Source organism: Bubalus kerabau, chromosome 12, assembly GCF_029407905.1.
Source record: "Bubalus kerabau isolate K-KA32 ecotype Philippines breed swamp buffalo chromosome 12, PCC_UOA_SB_1v2, whole genome shotgun sequence".
NCBI lineage: Eukaryota > Metazoa > Chordata > Mammalia > Artiodactyla > Bovidae > Bubalus > Bubalus kerabau.
Genome location: NC_073635.1, coordinates 20,902,587 through 20,917,160, shown reverse-complemented (window position 1 = coordinate 20,917,160; position 14,574 = coordinate 20,902,587). Strand labels below are relative to the sequence as shown.

At 41.9% G+C, this 14,574-nt stretch overlaps 1 long non-coding RNA gene across 1 annotated transcript in view; it reads left to right on the top strand.

Annotated features, from left to right (window-relative positions):
• The window catches only part of LOC129624089 (uncharacterized), a 34,226-nt gene extending 20,993 nt beyond the window's left edge, over positions 1–13,233 (top strand). Inside the window, exon 4 of the long non-coding RNA XR_008700741.1 lies at positions 13,138–13,233. This is a non-coding gene — a long non-coding RNA (uncharacterized LOC129624089). The remainder of the gene's footprint in view (positions 1–13,137) is intronic.
• The last annotated feature ends 1,341 nt before the right edge of the window (positions 13,234–14,574 follow it).

Here is a 14,574-nt window from a genome sequence, read left to right as displayed (position 1 = left end):
CATTAAAAAAAAAAAAAACATTTTTTGAATCCTGTGCAATATGCTAGGAGTATGGTCAGGGCTAAATCTTTTGCCCTCTAGAGGCTCCCTGTCTGGAACGCAGGGCTGTTGCTGTCAGAAGATGAGGAAGCTGTACTCAAGTGAGATAATGCAGAAGTTAATTAAATCTGTGGCAGGAGATGATAGAAAGCAGACGGTGGATGTGAGAGACACTGCAGAAATAAAGAGGGCTCAGTAGCTAGTTGGTAAAAGGAATTGAGAGTGAGGAAGGATTCATTGGAGTTTTGACACCTATGACAGAATTTTGGACGTTAGGGACAAGAGCCATTTTGGAAGACAGCATGGAAGCTGGGAAAAGGATTACCATGGGCAATATATATACAGGCCTGATTTCCATTAGCCACTAATTAATAAACATTTTTAGAGAATCTACTGAGTCTCAGGAACCGCACTGGTCACTATAGTGAAATCTAGTTACAAAGACCCGTGAAACGTGATTTATGTCTTCAATGGGCTTATAGGCTCTTTGTGAAGAAAATGAACATTCAGGTATGCGAGGAGCTCATGGGAACATCTCTCAGAGGAGGGAAAGAGTGGTAAGGAAGGTATAAGATGATATTTGAATAAAGTTTTAAAAAAAATTATAGATGATATGCTTTTATTCTAGAAGGCAAACCCTGTGTATATAAATACAACCATAGTTTGGATATATATGGAAAAGGACTTACCAAAAGTTAAAAAAGAGTACTGATATCTTACAGAGCCTTAAAGTGTATAACGGACACCAGGCATCAAATTTTAAAATTTTCTGACCCCTAATATAAAATCTTTACATCCAATCCATTATTTATCCTCAAAATATCTGTATGTAGAGAGATTCCTTAAAAAACTAGTAATAAAACTACCGTATGATCCAGCAATCCCATTACTTGGCATATACTCTAAGAAAACCACAATTCAAAAAGACATATGTACCCCAATGTCCATTGTAGTGCAATTTACTATAGCCAGGACATGGAAGTAACCTAGATGTCCACTGACAGACAAATGCATAAAGAAGTTGTAGTACCTATATACAATGGAATATTACTCAGTGGAACCAATTTAGTGAGATGGATAGACCTAGAGCCTGTTACACAGAGTGAAGTAAGTCAGAAAAAGAAAAACGGATATTGTATATTAATGCATATATATGGAATCTAGAAAAAAACGGTACTGATGAACCTGTTTGCAGGGCAGGAATAGCATGCAGATGTAGGGAATGCACTTGTGGACGCGGAGGGGAAGGAGAGGACGGGATGAATTGAAAGAGTAGCATCGATATAAATAAACTACCATGTGTAAAATATTTAGTGGAACCTGCTGTACAGCACAGGGAGCTCAGCTCTGCTCTGTGATGACCCCGAGGGGTGGGATGGCGGAAGGAGGTTTAAGAAGGAGAGGCTATATGTATACATATGGCTGATTCACATTGTAAAGCAATTATCCTCCAACTAAAAATAAAATTTTTAAAAATCTATTCATGTGGTGGAGGCCAATATTGTGAAACAATTATCCTCCAATTAAAAAATTTTAACTCTATACATAAAAGAATTTTGTACAATTTTTCACTTATTCTATTCTAACCTAGGCAAATGTGTTAAAATTATCACAATGTCCTGGTTATATGAGCTGAGACTAAAGGATGAATAGGTGTTTTTCAGGTAAGGATAGGTATGACCCAGATCATGGCTGCTGTTTGCCATTTATACTTTATCCTACCGGTCATGAGAAGGTACAGAAAGGGCTCTAAGTAGAAGAATGTCCCGATCAAATGTGTGTCTAGGAAGATTGGTGAGGCAGTGATGGTGGGATCAGGGATCCAAGGAAGGAGGCAGGAAGACCATTTGAAGATGCTCTAGGGCAGTGATTTTCAAGATGTCTGGGAATCCTGGAAGTCCCCAAGACCTCCCTGGAGGTCGGGGAGGTCCTCGTGGCAATATTAAGATGGCATTTCCTGATGGTCCAGTGGTTAAGAATCCGTCTTGCAATAGAAGGGACATTGATTTGACCCCTAGTCTAGGAAGATCCCACATGCCACCGGGCAACTAAGCCATGAGCTACAGCTACCGACCCCGGCATGCCTGGAGCCCTTGCTCCGCAACCAGAAGCCACAACAATGAGAAGCCCACGAACTGCAGCCAGAGAGTCGTCCCCGCTCGTTGCAACTAGAGAAAGCCTGCACACAGCAAGGAAGACACAGCAGCCAAAAATAAGAAAATAAACACACAGATAAAAATCATTTAAAAAGATGGTATTTGTCTTGATTTTCGTTCTGTCACTGCTGCACAGAGGAGTTGTCCAGAAGCTAAATGATGTGTGACGACAATTTCTTTGCAATTGCTAAGATATGCTTTTTCATTCTGGTGTTTTAAACACTTGTTTCTTATTTTTAATTAATTTCTGAAGTGGTTTATAGACAATATTGTAAATATTGTTCAGTATACTCCACGTAAACAAAACTTTGGGATCCTCAAAGTTTAAGGACCATTGCTTTATAGATATTTATTGATTTGATTTGGAAAAATTGCCAAGGGATTTTCAGTAAGGAATACAGGAAGAATTGCCCCGATTATATGGATGAGAAAACTAAGGCAGATAAGCCAGATAATTGACAAAACCAAGGAATAGACAGAAAGGGGGATGGGCTAGGAACATATTTGAAGAAAGCCAGTTTTGGGAGCTGTAAGAGTCAGGGTTCTCCATAGAGATGGAACCAAGAGAATGAGAGGGGGTCGGGAGAATTCTCCCTTACTCAAGTCTTTCTGATTTACTCAAGTCTTCCTCAGATTGGGCAAGGCCCACCCCCACCAGGGACACTAATGTGCTTTACTCAGTCACTGATTCACATGTTCATCTCATCTAGAAATATCCTCACAGACACACACAGAATAATGTTTAACCAAGTGTGGGGACACTCTGTGGCCCAGGCAAGTTGACACATAAAATTAACCATCATAGGTGCTAATCCTGGGTAGGAGAAATGAGGACCCATCAGTAAGAAAATGAAAGACTGGAGTGGAGAGGAAGACAAGGCACTGTTTTTACTGACTCCCTGGCTAGTCTCTGCTTGGCCATAAACTCTCACTGCTCCTTCTGCAGACTCATAGATTCCACATTCATGAGATCAACCAGACGCCTTCTCGTCCTCCCTCTGCTCTGTGGCTCATCTCATTGCTGCAGGAATCCTTTGGCAAAAGGACCCGTGCTAATTTCTACCTTCTGCACAGAGTTTACTCATCTCGGCCATCATGAAGAATCAAGATGGTATTCTCTGCTGACCCCAAACCCACATAAGACCTGTAACTGCATCCTTAACAGAGGCAAGGAACACACGTATTTCTCCAGAAATGTAGTAAATCTTAAAGCTTGTTTTATGAGGGAATCCTAAATGGTAATCCGATTCCCACATGATAATGTGTTGCAAATTACTAGTAAATGCTCTTTTTGGTAATCTGCAAACAAATGCTTGCTCTCAACAAGTGAGTCACTAGTGAGAAGAGAAAATGACCCTTCACATTTGGGAATGTTGTCAAATCCAGGTTTTAAATCAAAAGGTCGCTGATGCAATCCATTTTAGTGGGCTCAGCTCACTGGTCCACACGGAGCAAATATCTGTGGGGTACAGACACTGCTACCCGAGGGTGATGCCAACAGTGTGATTCTTTATCCCCAGGATTTATGACTAGGTCATCCTCTCCTGAGAGGTCCAGAGAGGCTCTGGGTCCCCACTAGGGCTGTACACCCAAGTCTGTCATCTTGGAGACCCTGACTCCTAAACCCTCTCCTATCTGTCCATCAAAGTTTGCCAAGATCTTGGGCTTTTGCAGGGAAGGGCTTGCTACCATAAACACACACTCATGTTTGATATACAAATGGCATACTGTAGTAATCGTCAAATTGTGTTCTATAGAACGTACTAGTTCTGAAAGATTAGGAAAAAATATTTCCTGGTAACATAACTTTATGGCAAAAACCACCACAATATTGTAAAGTAATTAGCCTCCAATTAAAATTAAAAAAAAAGATACACATGCAAATAAATGGATAGACTAGAAAGCTAAACAAACAAACAAACCAACCCTCTCTTAGAATAACGTTAGCATTTTAAAAGCTCTGAAAAAAACTTTCCGCTAAGATAGCAGTTCAGCTTAAACTAATTCAAGCTGGCAGATACTGTGGGCTGACTCACTCACCTCCTGTCCCCACCATCCCAACTTCCCTTACGGTGTGTGCACCTCCATCTTCTGAAAATTGCATTTCCCAGGACACTTTTGGAGGTTGGATGCAGGCACATGACCTAGATGGGGCCAATCAGATGTGTGCCCAGGGCTACCTCCTAGAGGAAGTCAGTACATTAGGGGAACACTGCGTCTCTTGACAAGAACAGTGCTGTGGGTGTCTGGTATTCCCGAGGGGATGTGGTGGCGGGCCCAGTGTCCACTCTCAGGCAGTGGTTTTTCTACCAGAAAGGTGCTGTGGTGAGGTCGGGCATTGTTCTTTGCCTATTGCTGGCCCCAGCTGTGTTCTTTTTGGCTGAGTAACATACAAGTCTGGCCTCCCAGAGTATACTACTACTAACAACAACAACAATAATAACAATAACTTGCTACTTAAGCTAGCTAGAGTGAATCCAGGTTGCAATTAAACTCTGACTCCTACAACCACACACACTAATGACTACTTAAGGATCTCCCATAAAACTAGTGGTTCAAGGAAAACAAGTTTGGAGATGTTATTCTTCAAACTGAGATTCTAAACCTCACTTTAAGTGAATAAGAAACGCTAAGGGTGGGAATTTCAGGTGCTTTGCCTGGCAACGTCTCTCGTGAGGATGGGGAATGGTGGCTCCATAAGGGACCATGTTATCTGCCGTCTCTGGACAAGAAGCTCTGGAGGGACTTGAAGCTCAAGAGGTACTTCCTAAACCTACAATTTCATGAAAACATTGGCCAGACTAAGCATATGTTCTTTATCTGACATCCTGCTAGGTCCTTATGTGGAAATACACATCAGTAAATGGCTTGATTTCCCAGGGGACTAACAAGAGGCTAGAGATTTATGTGTGAAATCATTAGGGGACGTAAAATGATATAAAATTAAGTGCAACTTTTGAGGTTTACTATATCCAACTTATTAAAGGCATAAATCTTAAAACAATTTTTCCATTATTTTTAGAATTTCCTCCTCTAAATTAGTGGCTCATAAGCCAAATTGCGTCTGTAGGTATGTTTTCTTTTGCCCACACAGGGCTTTGTTTAAATGAATTAGTTGCCAGCATTTGCAAAAGTAGAAGATTTTTACCTTAAAAGTTAAAAGAAGTGGCAACTAAGAGCAGAGATAATTATGCTATTCTCTGATATGTGTGTGTGCACTCAGTCGCTCAGTCATGCCCAACTCTTTGCAACGCCATGGGCTGTAGCTCGCCAGGTTCCTTGGTCCTTGGAATTTTCCAGGCGAGAGTAGTAGAATGGGTGGCCATTACCTACTCCAGGTCATCTTCCCGACAGAGGGATGGAGCCTGTGTCTCCTGTGTCTCCTGCACTGGCAGGTGGACGCTTTACCACGAGCACAACCATGAAGACTAGTTTTTGTTTGTTTTTTAATTCCTAAAGTTATTCTTCACGAGGGACATTGGCTATCTAGTTAGTTTTTCTAATATTTTAAGTTCTCCCAAAGCAACTGTGCCCTTGAAAGAAGCACATTAGATTAAGAGCAGATGATCCATTGTTAGCTTAATAGACACATGATCCATCATATTTATGGGATATAAAATGAGGAAGCAGCAGCAGATAGATGAAGAAATCCGAGATGGAGGTTAAGAATTTAGATGTCACTTGGTCTTTCTGGAAGTGATGTACCCAGCTAGCAAAAGGCAGGTCTGGACGTAGAATGCCTGTGTGGTGACTGCAGGACAGTGTTCTGTACACATTATTTTGTTCCTTCTAGTCAAAGCCAACACGCGGGATGGAGAAGACTAGAAGGGTGAAGGCAGGTCTATGCAGATGAGAGAGGCTGCACAAACTAAAGATCCCCCTTGCCCAAAACTTCATGCCACCTCATTGCTTCTTAGGGACACCTTCAATCAAACGTCTAATTCTTCCCTGTAATAAGAGGAAGAGACTACTGTAAAGAGTGTGTTATGTGCTTGAGTTTAAAAAGGCTCCCTATAAGAAGAAATTGTTTGCACATAAAAACCTGATAGAGTCCTGTTAGTCCCACAGTCGCAAACTTTAATCTTTTTTGTACTTACAAAAGTAAAACAGGTCAGTTTTAGATCTGCAGATGTGGCAAGCTCCAGAGAATTTTTTCCATCTCAAAGGGGAAGTCAGTACTTAGCGGGACCTTCCATTTCCAGGTGAGAATGTGGCCCAGTATTGGACAAGCTTCAAAATTTTCAAGAGAATGTGGGAATCTGACTTTTTGTGTGAGATGTCCCAACTGAAAAACAAACAGGAAAACCTGTAAGTCACCAGTTTGCAACCTCTGTTTAGGATCTTCACTTGATGAGGCTATTTATGAAAAAATAGAGAAATAATACAAACTCTTCTTTAACAAAACAGCTTAAATAAAATGCTAAAAGTAGTGTTTAAATACATAGTTAACCTCTTTAAAGAGTAAGATAAATCCCTAGAAAAAAAAAAAGAGTAAGATAAATCCCTAAAGTAGTGAGGCTCAGAAGGGAAAGAATCTGCCAGCAAAGCAGGGGATCCAGGTTCAGTCTCGGGATCAGGAAGATCCTCTGAAGGAGGGAATGGCAACCGACTCCAGTATTCTTGCCTGGAGAATCCCATGGACAGAGGAGTTTGGTGGGTTACAGTCCATGGGGTCGCAAAGAGTGGGACACGACTGAGTGGCCAACAGTTCACTTCTAGAGTACGGAGCCTGTGAGCTGACAGTCTGCCTCCCCTGGGTCTGGGGATACTTCTCAGTCTTAGGAGCTAAGGTGATTGAGTTTTATTTTATTTTATTCTTTACTGGGGAAAACAGAAATAACATAAAATTTATCATCTTAACCATCTTTTAAGTGCACAATTCAACAGCGTTAAGTACATTCACACTTTGTGCATCCATAACCATCATCCATTTCTAGAACTTTTTCTTCATCCCAAACTGAGACTCTGCACTCCCCACACCTCCCTCCCTCAAGGCCCTGGCAACCACCATTCTACTTTCTGACTCTATAAGTCTGACTACTCTGCATACCTCACGTAAGTGGAATCATACACTATTTGTTCTTTTGTGACTGGCTTATCTCACTTAGTATAACAGGGTTCATCTGTATTACAGCATGTATCAGAGTTTTATCCCCTTTTTTGAGACTGAATAATATTATATATTTACATGAATTTATTTTATATATAATAATCCCATTTTATTTATAATGTAATATTTTTAATATATATATATTTATTATATATTAAATAAATATATTTATTTATATGTAAGTATACTTATATACATATAAAAGCACATTTTATTAACCCACACACTCATTCATCAATGGACATTTGGATTGTTTCCACATTTTGGCTATTGTGAATATTGTTGCTATGAATGAATATGAGTGTACAAGTTTTACCTCAATTCCCTGCTTTCACTTCTTTTGGGTATATACCCAGCATTGGGACTGCTTGGTCAAATAGTAAGCCTGTTTTTAATTTCTGAGGAAACGCCATCCTATTTCCCACAGGGGCTGCACTATTTTTTATTCCCACCAGCAGTGCATAAGAGTCCCAGTTCCTCCACATGCATGTGAATACCTTTGTATTCTGGTTTTTTTTTTTTTTTAATTATAGCTACTGTCATGGATGTGAAATGAAGAGGCTTGAGTTTTATGGAGAACTATAAACATATCATAGGTCTGTCTAGTCAAGGCTATGGTTTTTCCAGTGGTCATGTATGGATGTGAGAGTTGGACTGTGAAGAAAGCTGAGCGCTGAAGAATTGATGCTTTTGAACTGTGGTGTTGGAGAAGACTCCTGAGAGTCCCTTGGACCGCAAGGAGATCCAACCAGTCCATTCTGAAGGAGATCAGCCCTGGGTGTTCACTGGAAGGAATGATGCTGAAGCTGAAACTCCAGTACTTTGCCCACTTCATGTGAAGAGTTGACTCATTGGAAAAGACCCTGATGCTGGGAGGGATTGGGGGCAGGAGAAGGGGACAACAGAGGATAGCTGGATGGCATCTCTGGACGACAGAGATGGCTGGATGGCATCACTGACTCGATGGATGTGAGTTTGAGTGAACTCTGGGAGTTGGTGATGGGCAGGGAGGCCTGGCATGCTGCAATTCATGGGGTTGCAAAGAGTCGGACATGACTGAGCGACTGAACTGAACTGAACTGAACTGATAAACATATCTGGGGCTTCCCTGGTGGCTCAGCGTAAAGAATCTGCCTGCCAATGCAGAAGACACAGATTCAATCCCTGGGTCGGGAAGATCCCCTGAAGAAGAAAATGGCAACCCACCCTAATACTCTTGCCTGGGAAATCCCATGGACAGAGGAGCCCGGTGGGCTATAGTCCATGGGGTCGCAAACAGCTGGACACAACTGACCGACTGAGCACCAGCACAGATAAATATACCTACCCATCAGCATAAGGAGTTGTCAAGGAAAATTATCTATTTCAATCTGGACTCTGGTTGGAAAAAAGTTTGCCAAGGTATAGGAACCCTAACGTTAAGAAATTAGCTTAAAACTGTACCCAGCCCCCTAATAGAACCAGAAGATCTGGCAATTCAATGTAAAACCTCTTGGCAGGGCTATACCCTTCACCAAGGATCACAGATCATCTCCACAGCTAAAACTCGGCTAAACATAAACTTGAAACCCAAATATGAGTCAAAAACTCAAATATATAATGATACAATCCACCATGAGTAGAAGTCAATTGACCAAATAAGTAATTTGATTTGATCCTGCAGAATATAGAGATAATATAGTTCTCAGATAGAGGCTATAAAGTAAGTATGGTTGAAATGACAAGGAACTTAAGAAGGAATTAAAAACATAAGAAAAGAACAGAGCCCTTGGGGAAAGAAATAGGCTGATGTGAAAAAGATAAAATTTCTATAAATGAAAAACACAGTCACTGAAATTAAAATCTCAATTGACAGATTAAATAGCCACTGAAACAAAGCCAGAGAGAAATTTAATGCATGGAAAGATATATGTGATGAAATTATCCAGACCATAACACAGAGGGGAAACAGATGAAAATTACGAAAAAAAAAAGAGTAATGGCACAGTGGAATGTTTGGCTTCTCTCCTGCCAATAACAATTATAAAAGTGGGGGGGCGGGGAGAACAAACAACTGGGAGTTAAACAAAAGCTGGCAGAAATTGGAGCGGATTAGATCCTCACTGAGTGAGTCCACATTTCCATGCTTTTTCGCCCTACCTAAGGGTACCCCCTGGAGAAGGAAATGGCAACCCACTCCAGTATTCTTGCCTGGAGAATCCTGTGGACAGAGGAGCCTGGTGGGCTGCCATCTATGGGGTCCCATAGAGTCAGACATGACTGAAACGATTTAGCAGCAGCAGCAGCAGCAAGGGTTCTCCCAGGTCCATCAGTGGGGCAGGTGAAGCTGAAGCACAAAGTGGCAGGCTTTCAGCCATAGAACATAGGACTGAGGAATGAGGAGGAGTTTGGGACTGCCAGAGAGGCTTAAAATTGAGAAGGGTGGGGAATTCTAGGGAAGCCCCCAAGTCTTTGTAGACACTCAAGTCACACCTTCAGCTGATTCCTAAACTGCATATGCATGGGATGAGTCTCCAAGATGCCCTGGGAGAAACAACAGCAAGAAAGTTGAAAAAACTGAGCAGAGGTTTCAGCAGCTGTCTGTTACAGACACTGGAATTCAAATCCTGCCAAGTTAAGCAGATCTGAAAAATATGCCTCAAGCTTTTAAAATTTAAAAACCAAAGGCATACCCTAGGACTTGGGACTAAATAATTCACCCTATGGCAGTCACAAAACTGAAACGGAATCACCCTTACAAAGCCTAAATGCAAACTCCAAAAATCAAGGTTCTCTGCCAGTAATTTTACTGCCTTCTAAAACAAGTCAACATTCTTCAGAAAGAAAAGAATTCAAAGTATCTACAAAGTTTCACCCACAATGTCTCAAAGTGAAAAGTGTTAGTTGCTCAGTGGTTTCTGACTCTGCGACCCCCTGGACTCTAGCCCATCAGGCTTCTCTGTCCATGGAATTCCCCAGGCAAGAATACTGGAGTGAGTTGCCATTTGCTTCTCCAGGGGATCTTCCCAACCCTGGGATCAAACCTGGGATGGCCGCATTTCAGGCAGATTTTTTTTTACCATCTGAGCCACCATATATATTATAAAATAAAAATTTACTAGCATGGAAAGATACTGGAAAACGTGACATATAGTCAAGAGAAAAGTCAATTATAGAAAGAGACCCATAGACCAACCAGATGTTGAAATTAACAGATAAGGATTTTAACATAATTATGGTAAATATGTTCATGAATTTATAGGAATACATGGGTATGATGGATGAAAAGGTAGGGAATTGTCAGGTTTGATATGTACATTGAAAAAAGAATCAAATTTAAATCCAAGAACTGAAAAACCCAGTATCTGAAAATATTCATTTCCCATGACTGACGGGAGAATAAACACAGCAGGTGAAAGGAGCAGTGACAGTCAGTAGGTCACCAGAAATAGAAAATAGGTCACGAGACAGGCCAGTGGAAGTTAGCTAAGCTGAAAGTCAGAGAGAAAAAGACTTTCTGACACTGAGCTGTAGGACTGTCACTAGAAGTCTAAGACATATATAAGGAGAGGAGAGAGTAAATGGAGCAGGAAGTATTACAACTATATTATTGAAATTATTCTAAATTTGATTCAAAACAGTAGTCCCGACATCTATGAAGCTCAACAAACCCCAAGTAGGATAAGTGCAAATAAAGACATAACTAACCGCATTACAGTCAAACTGTGGAAAACCAAAGACTAAGAGAAAATATTAAAAGCATCCAAAGAAAGAAGACATGCTACATAAGGGAGAATAATTCTATGAATTATGGCTACTTCTCATAAGAAAAAAAAAAAAGAGCTAGAAGACATGGTATATTCAACATGATAAAAAAAACACACTGCTGACTCAAAATTCTATACATAGAACAAAAAAGAAAAAAAATTAATGCAAGTGAAATAAGAGATTTTTAGGTGAATCAAAGCAGAAAGAATTTGTCGCCAGCAGACCCACAGTGTAAGAAATCCTCAAAGATGTTCTTCGAGTTGAACAAAACTACTAACAGGCAGAAATTCACATCTACTGGAGGAAATGAAGAACATTAAAATGATAAACACTTGAGCAAATCTACTCTAGTGGCAAAGAACCGCCTGCCAGTGCAAGAGACACAGGAGATGTGGGTTCAATCCTTGGGTTGGGAAGGTCCCCTGAGGAGGGCATTGGCAACCTACTCCAGTATTTTGGCCTGGAGAATTCCATGGATGGAGGAAACTGGTGGGCTTGAGTTAATAGGGTCTTAAAGAGAGAGACACTACTGAAGTGACTTAGCACGCAAAAGAGACATAGGGCTTTGTCAACATGAACATCTGTCCTTCAAAACACACCATTAGGAAAATAAAAGCAAGTTGCAGAAAGGTAGAAAGCATTTACCCCCATGGCACCTGCGCACACAGTTCTTGCTTCCACCTCTGAAAGGATAGCTTGGAGCCAGGGTCTAGGGAATGGGCAGGGGAGAAACAACAGGAGGTCTTCTTGCAGGAGCTCCCTTTCCCACTCTCCAAGCCAGACAGCAAAGAGATCAAACCTGTTAATCCTAAAGGAAATCAACCCTGAATATTCATTGGAAGGATTGATGCAGAAGCAGAAATTCCAATAATTTGGCCGCCTGATGCAGAGTCAACCCTTAGGAAAAGACCCTGATGCTGGGAAAGATTGAAGGCAGGAGGAGAAAGGGACAGCAGAGGATGAGATGGTTGGACTTCATCCTTAACTCAATGGACATGAGTTTGAGCAAACTCTAGGAGATAATGAAGGACAGGGAAGCCTGGCATGCAGTCCATGGGGTCAAAAAGAGTCAGACACAACTGAGTGACTGAACAACAAAGCCAGAGTCAAGGGTGTGCCTTCTGTACATTTGGTTCCCGCTTCTGGCTTTCAGGCTGTCTTGTATCCAGGTTAGTGGACACGGGAGGAAAAATGGGAAGCTCATCACCAGTTCAGCGGTACATATATTGAATTCTCTGGTCTTCTATCCTAGCCTGCCTGGTATTTTTCAGAGTCCTCAAATACCTGGTCCAGGTTTTAGAGCTGCATTCAGAGAGTCAGAGGGGCGGAGAGTGCTTACCCATCTTATCCAGAATCAACACTCATGACTTAAGTTCTGAGCATGTTAAACTGAGGTAGTTGTGGAATAGTTCCAGGTGGACGTCACTGTCTGGAGCTTTGAAGCAAGATCCGGACTAGAGACATTGCAGTCCTCAGTCTATGAGTCCTTCCAGTCACACCAATCAGAGAGGGTGTGTGGGACTAGAGCCTTCTGAGAAAGCCTGGGAATCTTCCTGATTCCAGAAAGAGGAGCTAATGCAGAGAGTCAGACAGATCAGAGGAAATGCAGGATGTGGGTGTCAGGTCTCCACTCAACTCTCTCTTGAGCTGCGCACGCCAGCCGTGCTGGTCAGGTGTTTCTGGTGCTTTGTCCATCTGTGTCAGAATCACTTGAGATGGAAGGGGTAGGAGTGGGATGGGGCTAAAAGCGTTGATTTCCAGACCACACTCCTTCACATTTATTTCATTGAAATTGTAGATGTTGGGGGGCTTTGCAGGTGGTGCTCATGGTAAAGAAACTGCTTGCCAACCCAGGAGATGTAAGAGATTCACATTTGATTCCTGGGTTGAAAAGATCCCCTGGAGAAGGGAATACCCAGTCTAGTATTCTTGCCTGGAGAATCCCATGGACAGAGGGGCCTGGTGGGCTACGGTTTATAGGGTCGCTGCAAAGAGTCAGACATGACTGAAGTGACTTAGCACACATGCATAGATATTGGGGCTTTCCTGCCTGAGTTTTTAACCAGCTTTCCAGGGATTTCTCAGGAACAGAGACTCACTGTCCTAGACCTAAACAGTGTGGGAACCCCTTCGCTCATCACCAGCATAAGGAGAAGGTGCTGAAAATGTGGAAAGCTGTGAGCAAAGAAGGAAACAGTAATGAGAAAGGAAAAGAGAGATTCCCTAAGTCTGGTAAGTGATATGAGAAGAAAAGGAGGAGGAGATTGTCCTTTTATTTTCATTATTCCAGACCCAAGGCTGAAATCCTTAGAGCAGTTGAGTGGGGTTCATCTTGAGAGTTTCATGTTTAAAGCCCATTAAAAGCCCAGCACAGGCCTGCAGAGCTCCAGGCAGACCGAGGGGACCGCGAGCCGTCCAGCTGCTCAGAATATGTTGGTGACCATAACAGGCAATGAGCAATTTGGCTGACACTGTGCTTTTTTAAACAGCATCCAGCCGTAATGCAGTCTTGTTACTTTTGCAGGATTCAATCAGCGAAGGTTAACTGGTCCATTTTATGCCAAATCCAGTAGTCACGTTCTATGCTGTGCTGCTCTCACCAGACAACATCTGTCTGGATCGGGGAACGAAACTCACTGAGATGCAGGCTCACACCTCTCCCCGCTTCTCCCCCAGCCTCCCTGCTAAACAGTACATTTAAGAAATCTTTTAGAAAAGTCTGAAAGCTAATGTCAATAGAAACCACATTAGATGAAAGGGAATTCATCACAATAAGTGCTTAGAAAAAAAGCACTTGACCCCTTTTGAGCCTCCTAATAGTCAATGCAATGCCAGGTTTTCTTGGCCTTCTCATGGTTTCTTCCCAACCTTGACTCTTGCCTGTGAGAGCCTCAGCCATCATGACCAGGTCTCTGCCTTTGTTCCTTTAACACACCTCATCCTTCCGTATTCCTAAGTAGTGAATGCATTAACTTTAGGAAGAATATTGCATCCCATCCACTTTGCATCCCATCCACTTTGGTAGACCACTTTGGTAGACCGTCTCATGCCCTGAGGGCTGAAAAGATTTGACCAAAGTCCCCTCCGAAAGCAATATTTTCCAGATCTCCTACGGAACAACGAGCAAACGTTATAGATAACAACTGTGCCCCAAATTACTGAGGTTTTAAATTCACGTACATGTATTTCCAGTAACACATGAAGCCACTTGATTTACTTGAGTCTATTATTTTTTGACTCACTGCACTCTCATCACCAGTTCACATGTTTCTGAATAATCTAGCCCCTCCGGCCATCCGGAGATTTCACTGATAGTTCACCACTCCTGGCACTAGAAGGGAGAGGACAAAATTCAGGCTGGCATTATTTTCCTTTCTGAAAGCAGCTCTCGTAAAAGCTGAGCTTCTCCTGAAACTATATTACTTTTCAGGAAGAAAAAAAGTAGGAGAAGGAAACCAACATTTTCAATCCCCTTCTGTATACTACCCAGCTTCTGTTAACTCATTCAGTTCTCATAAAAAC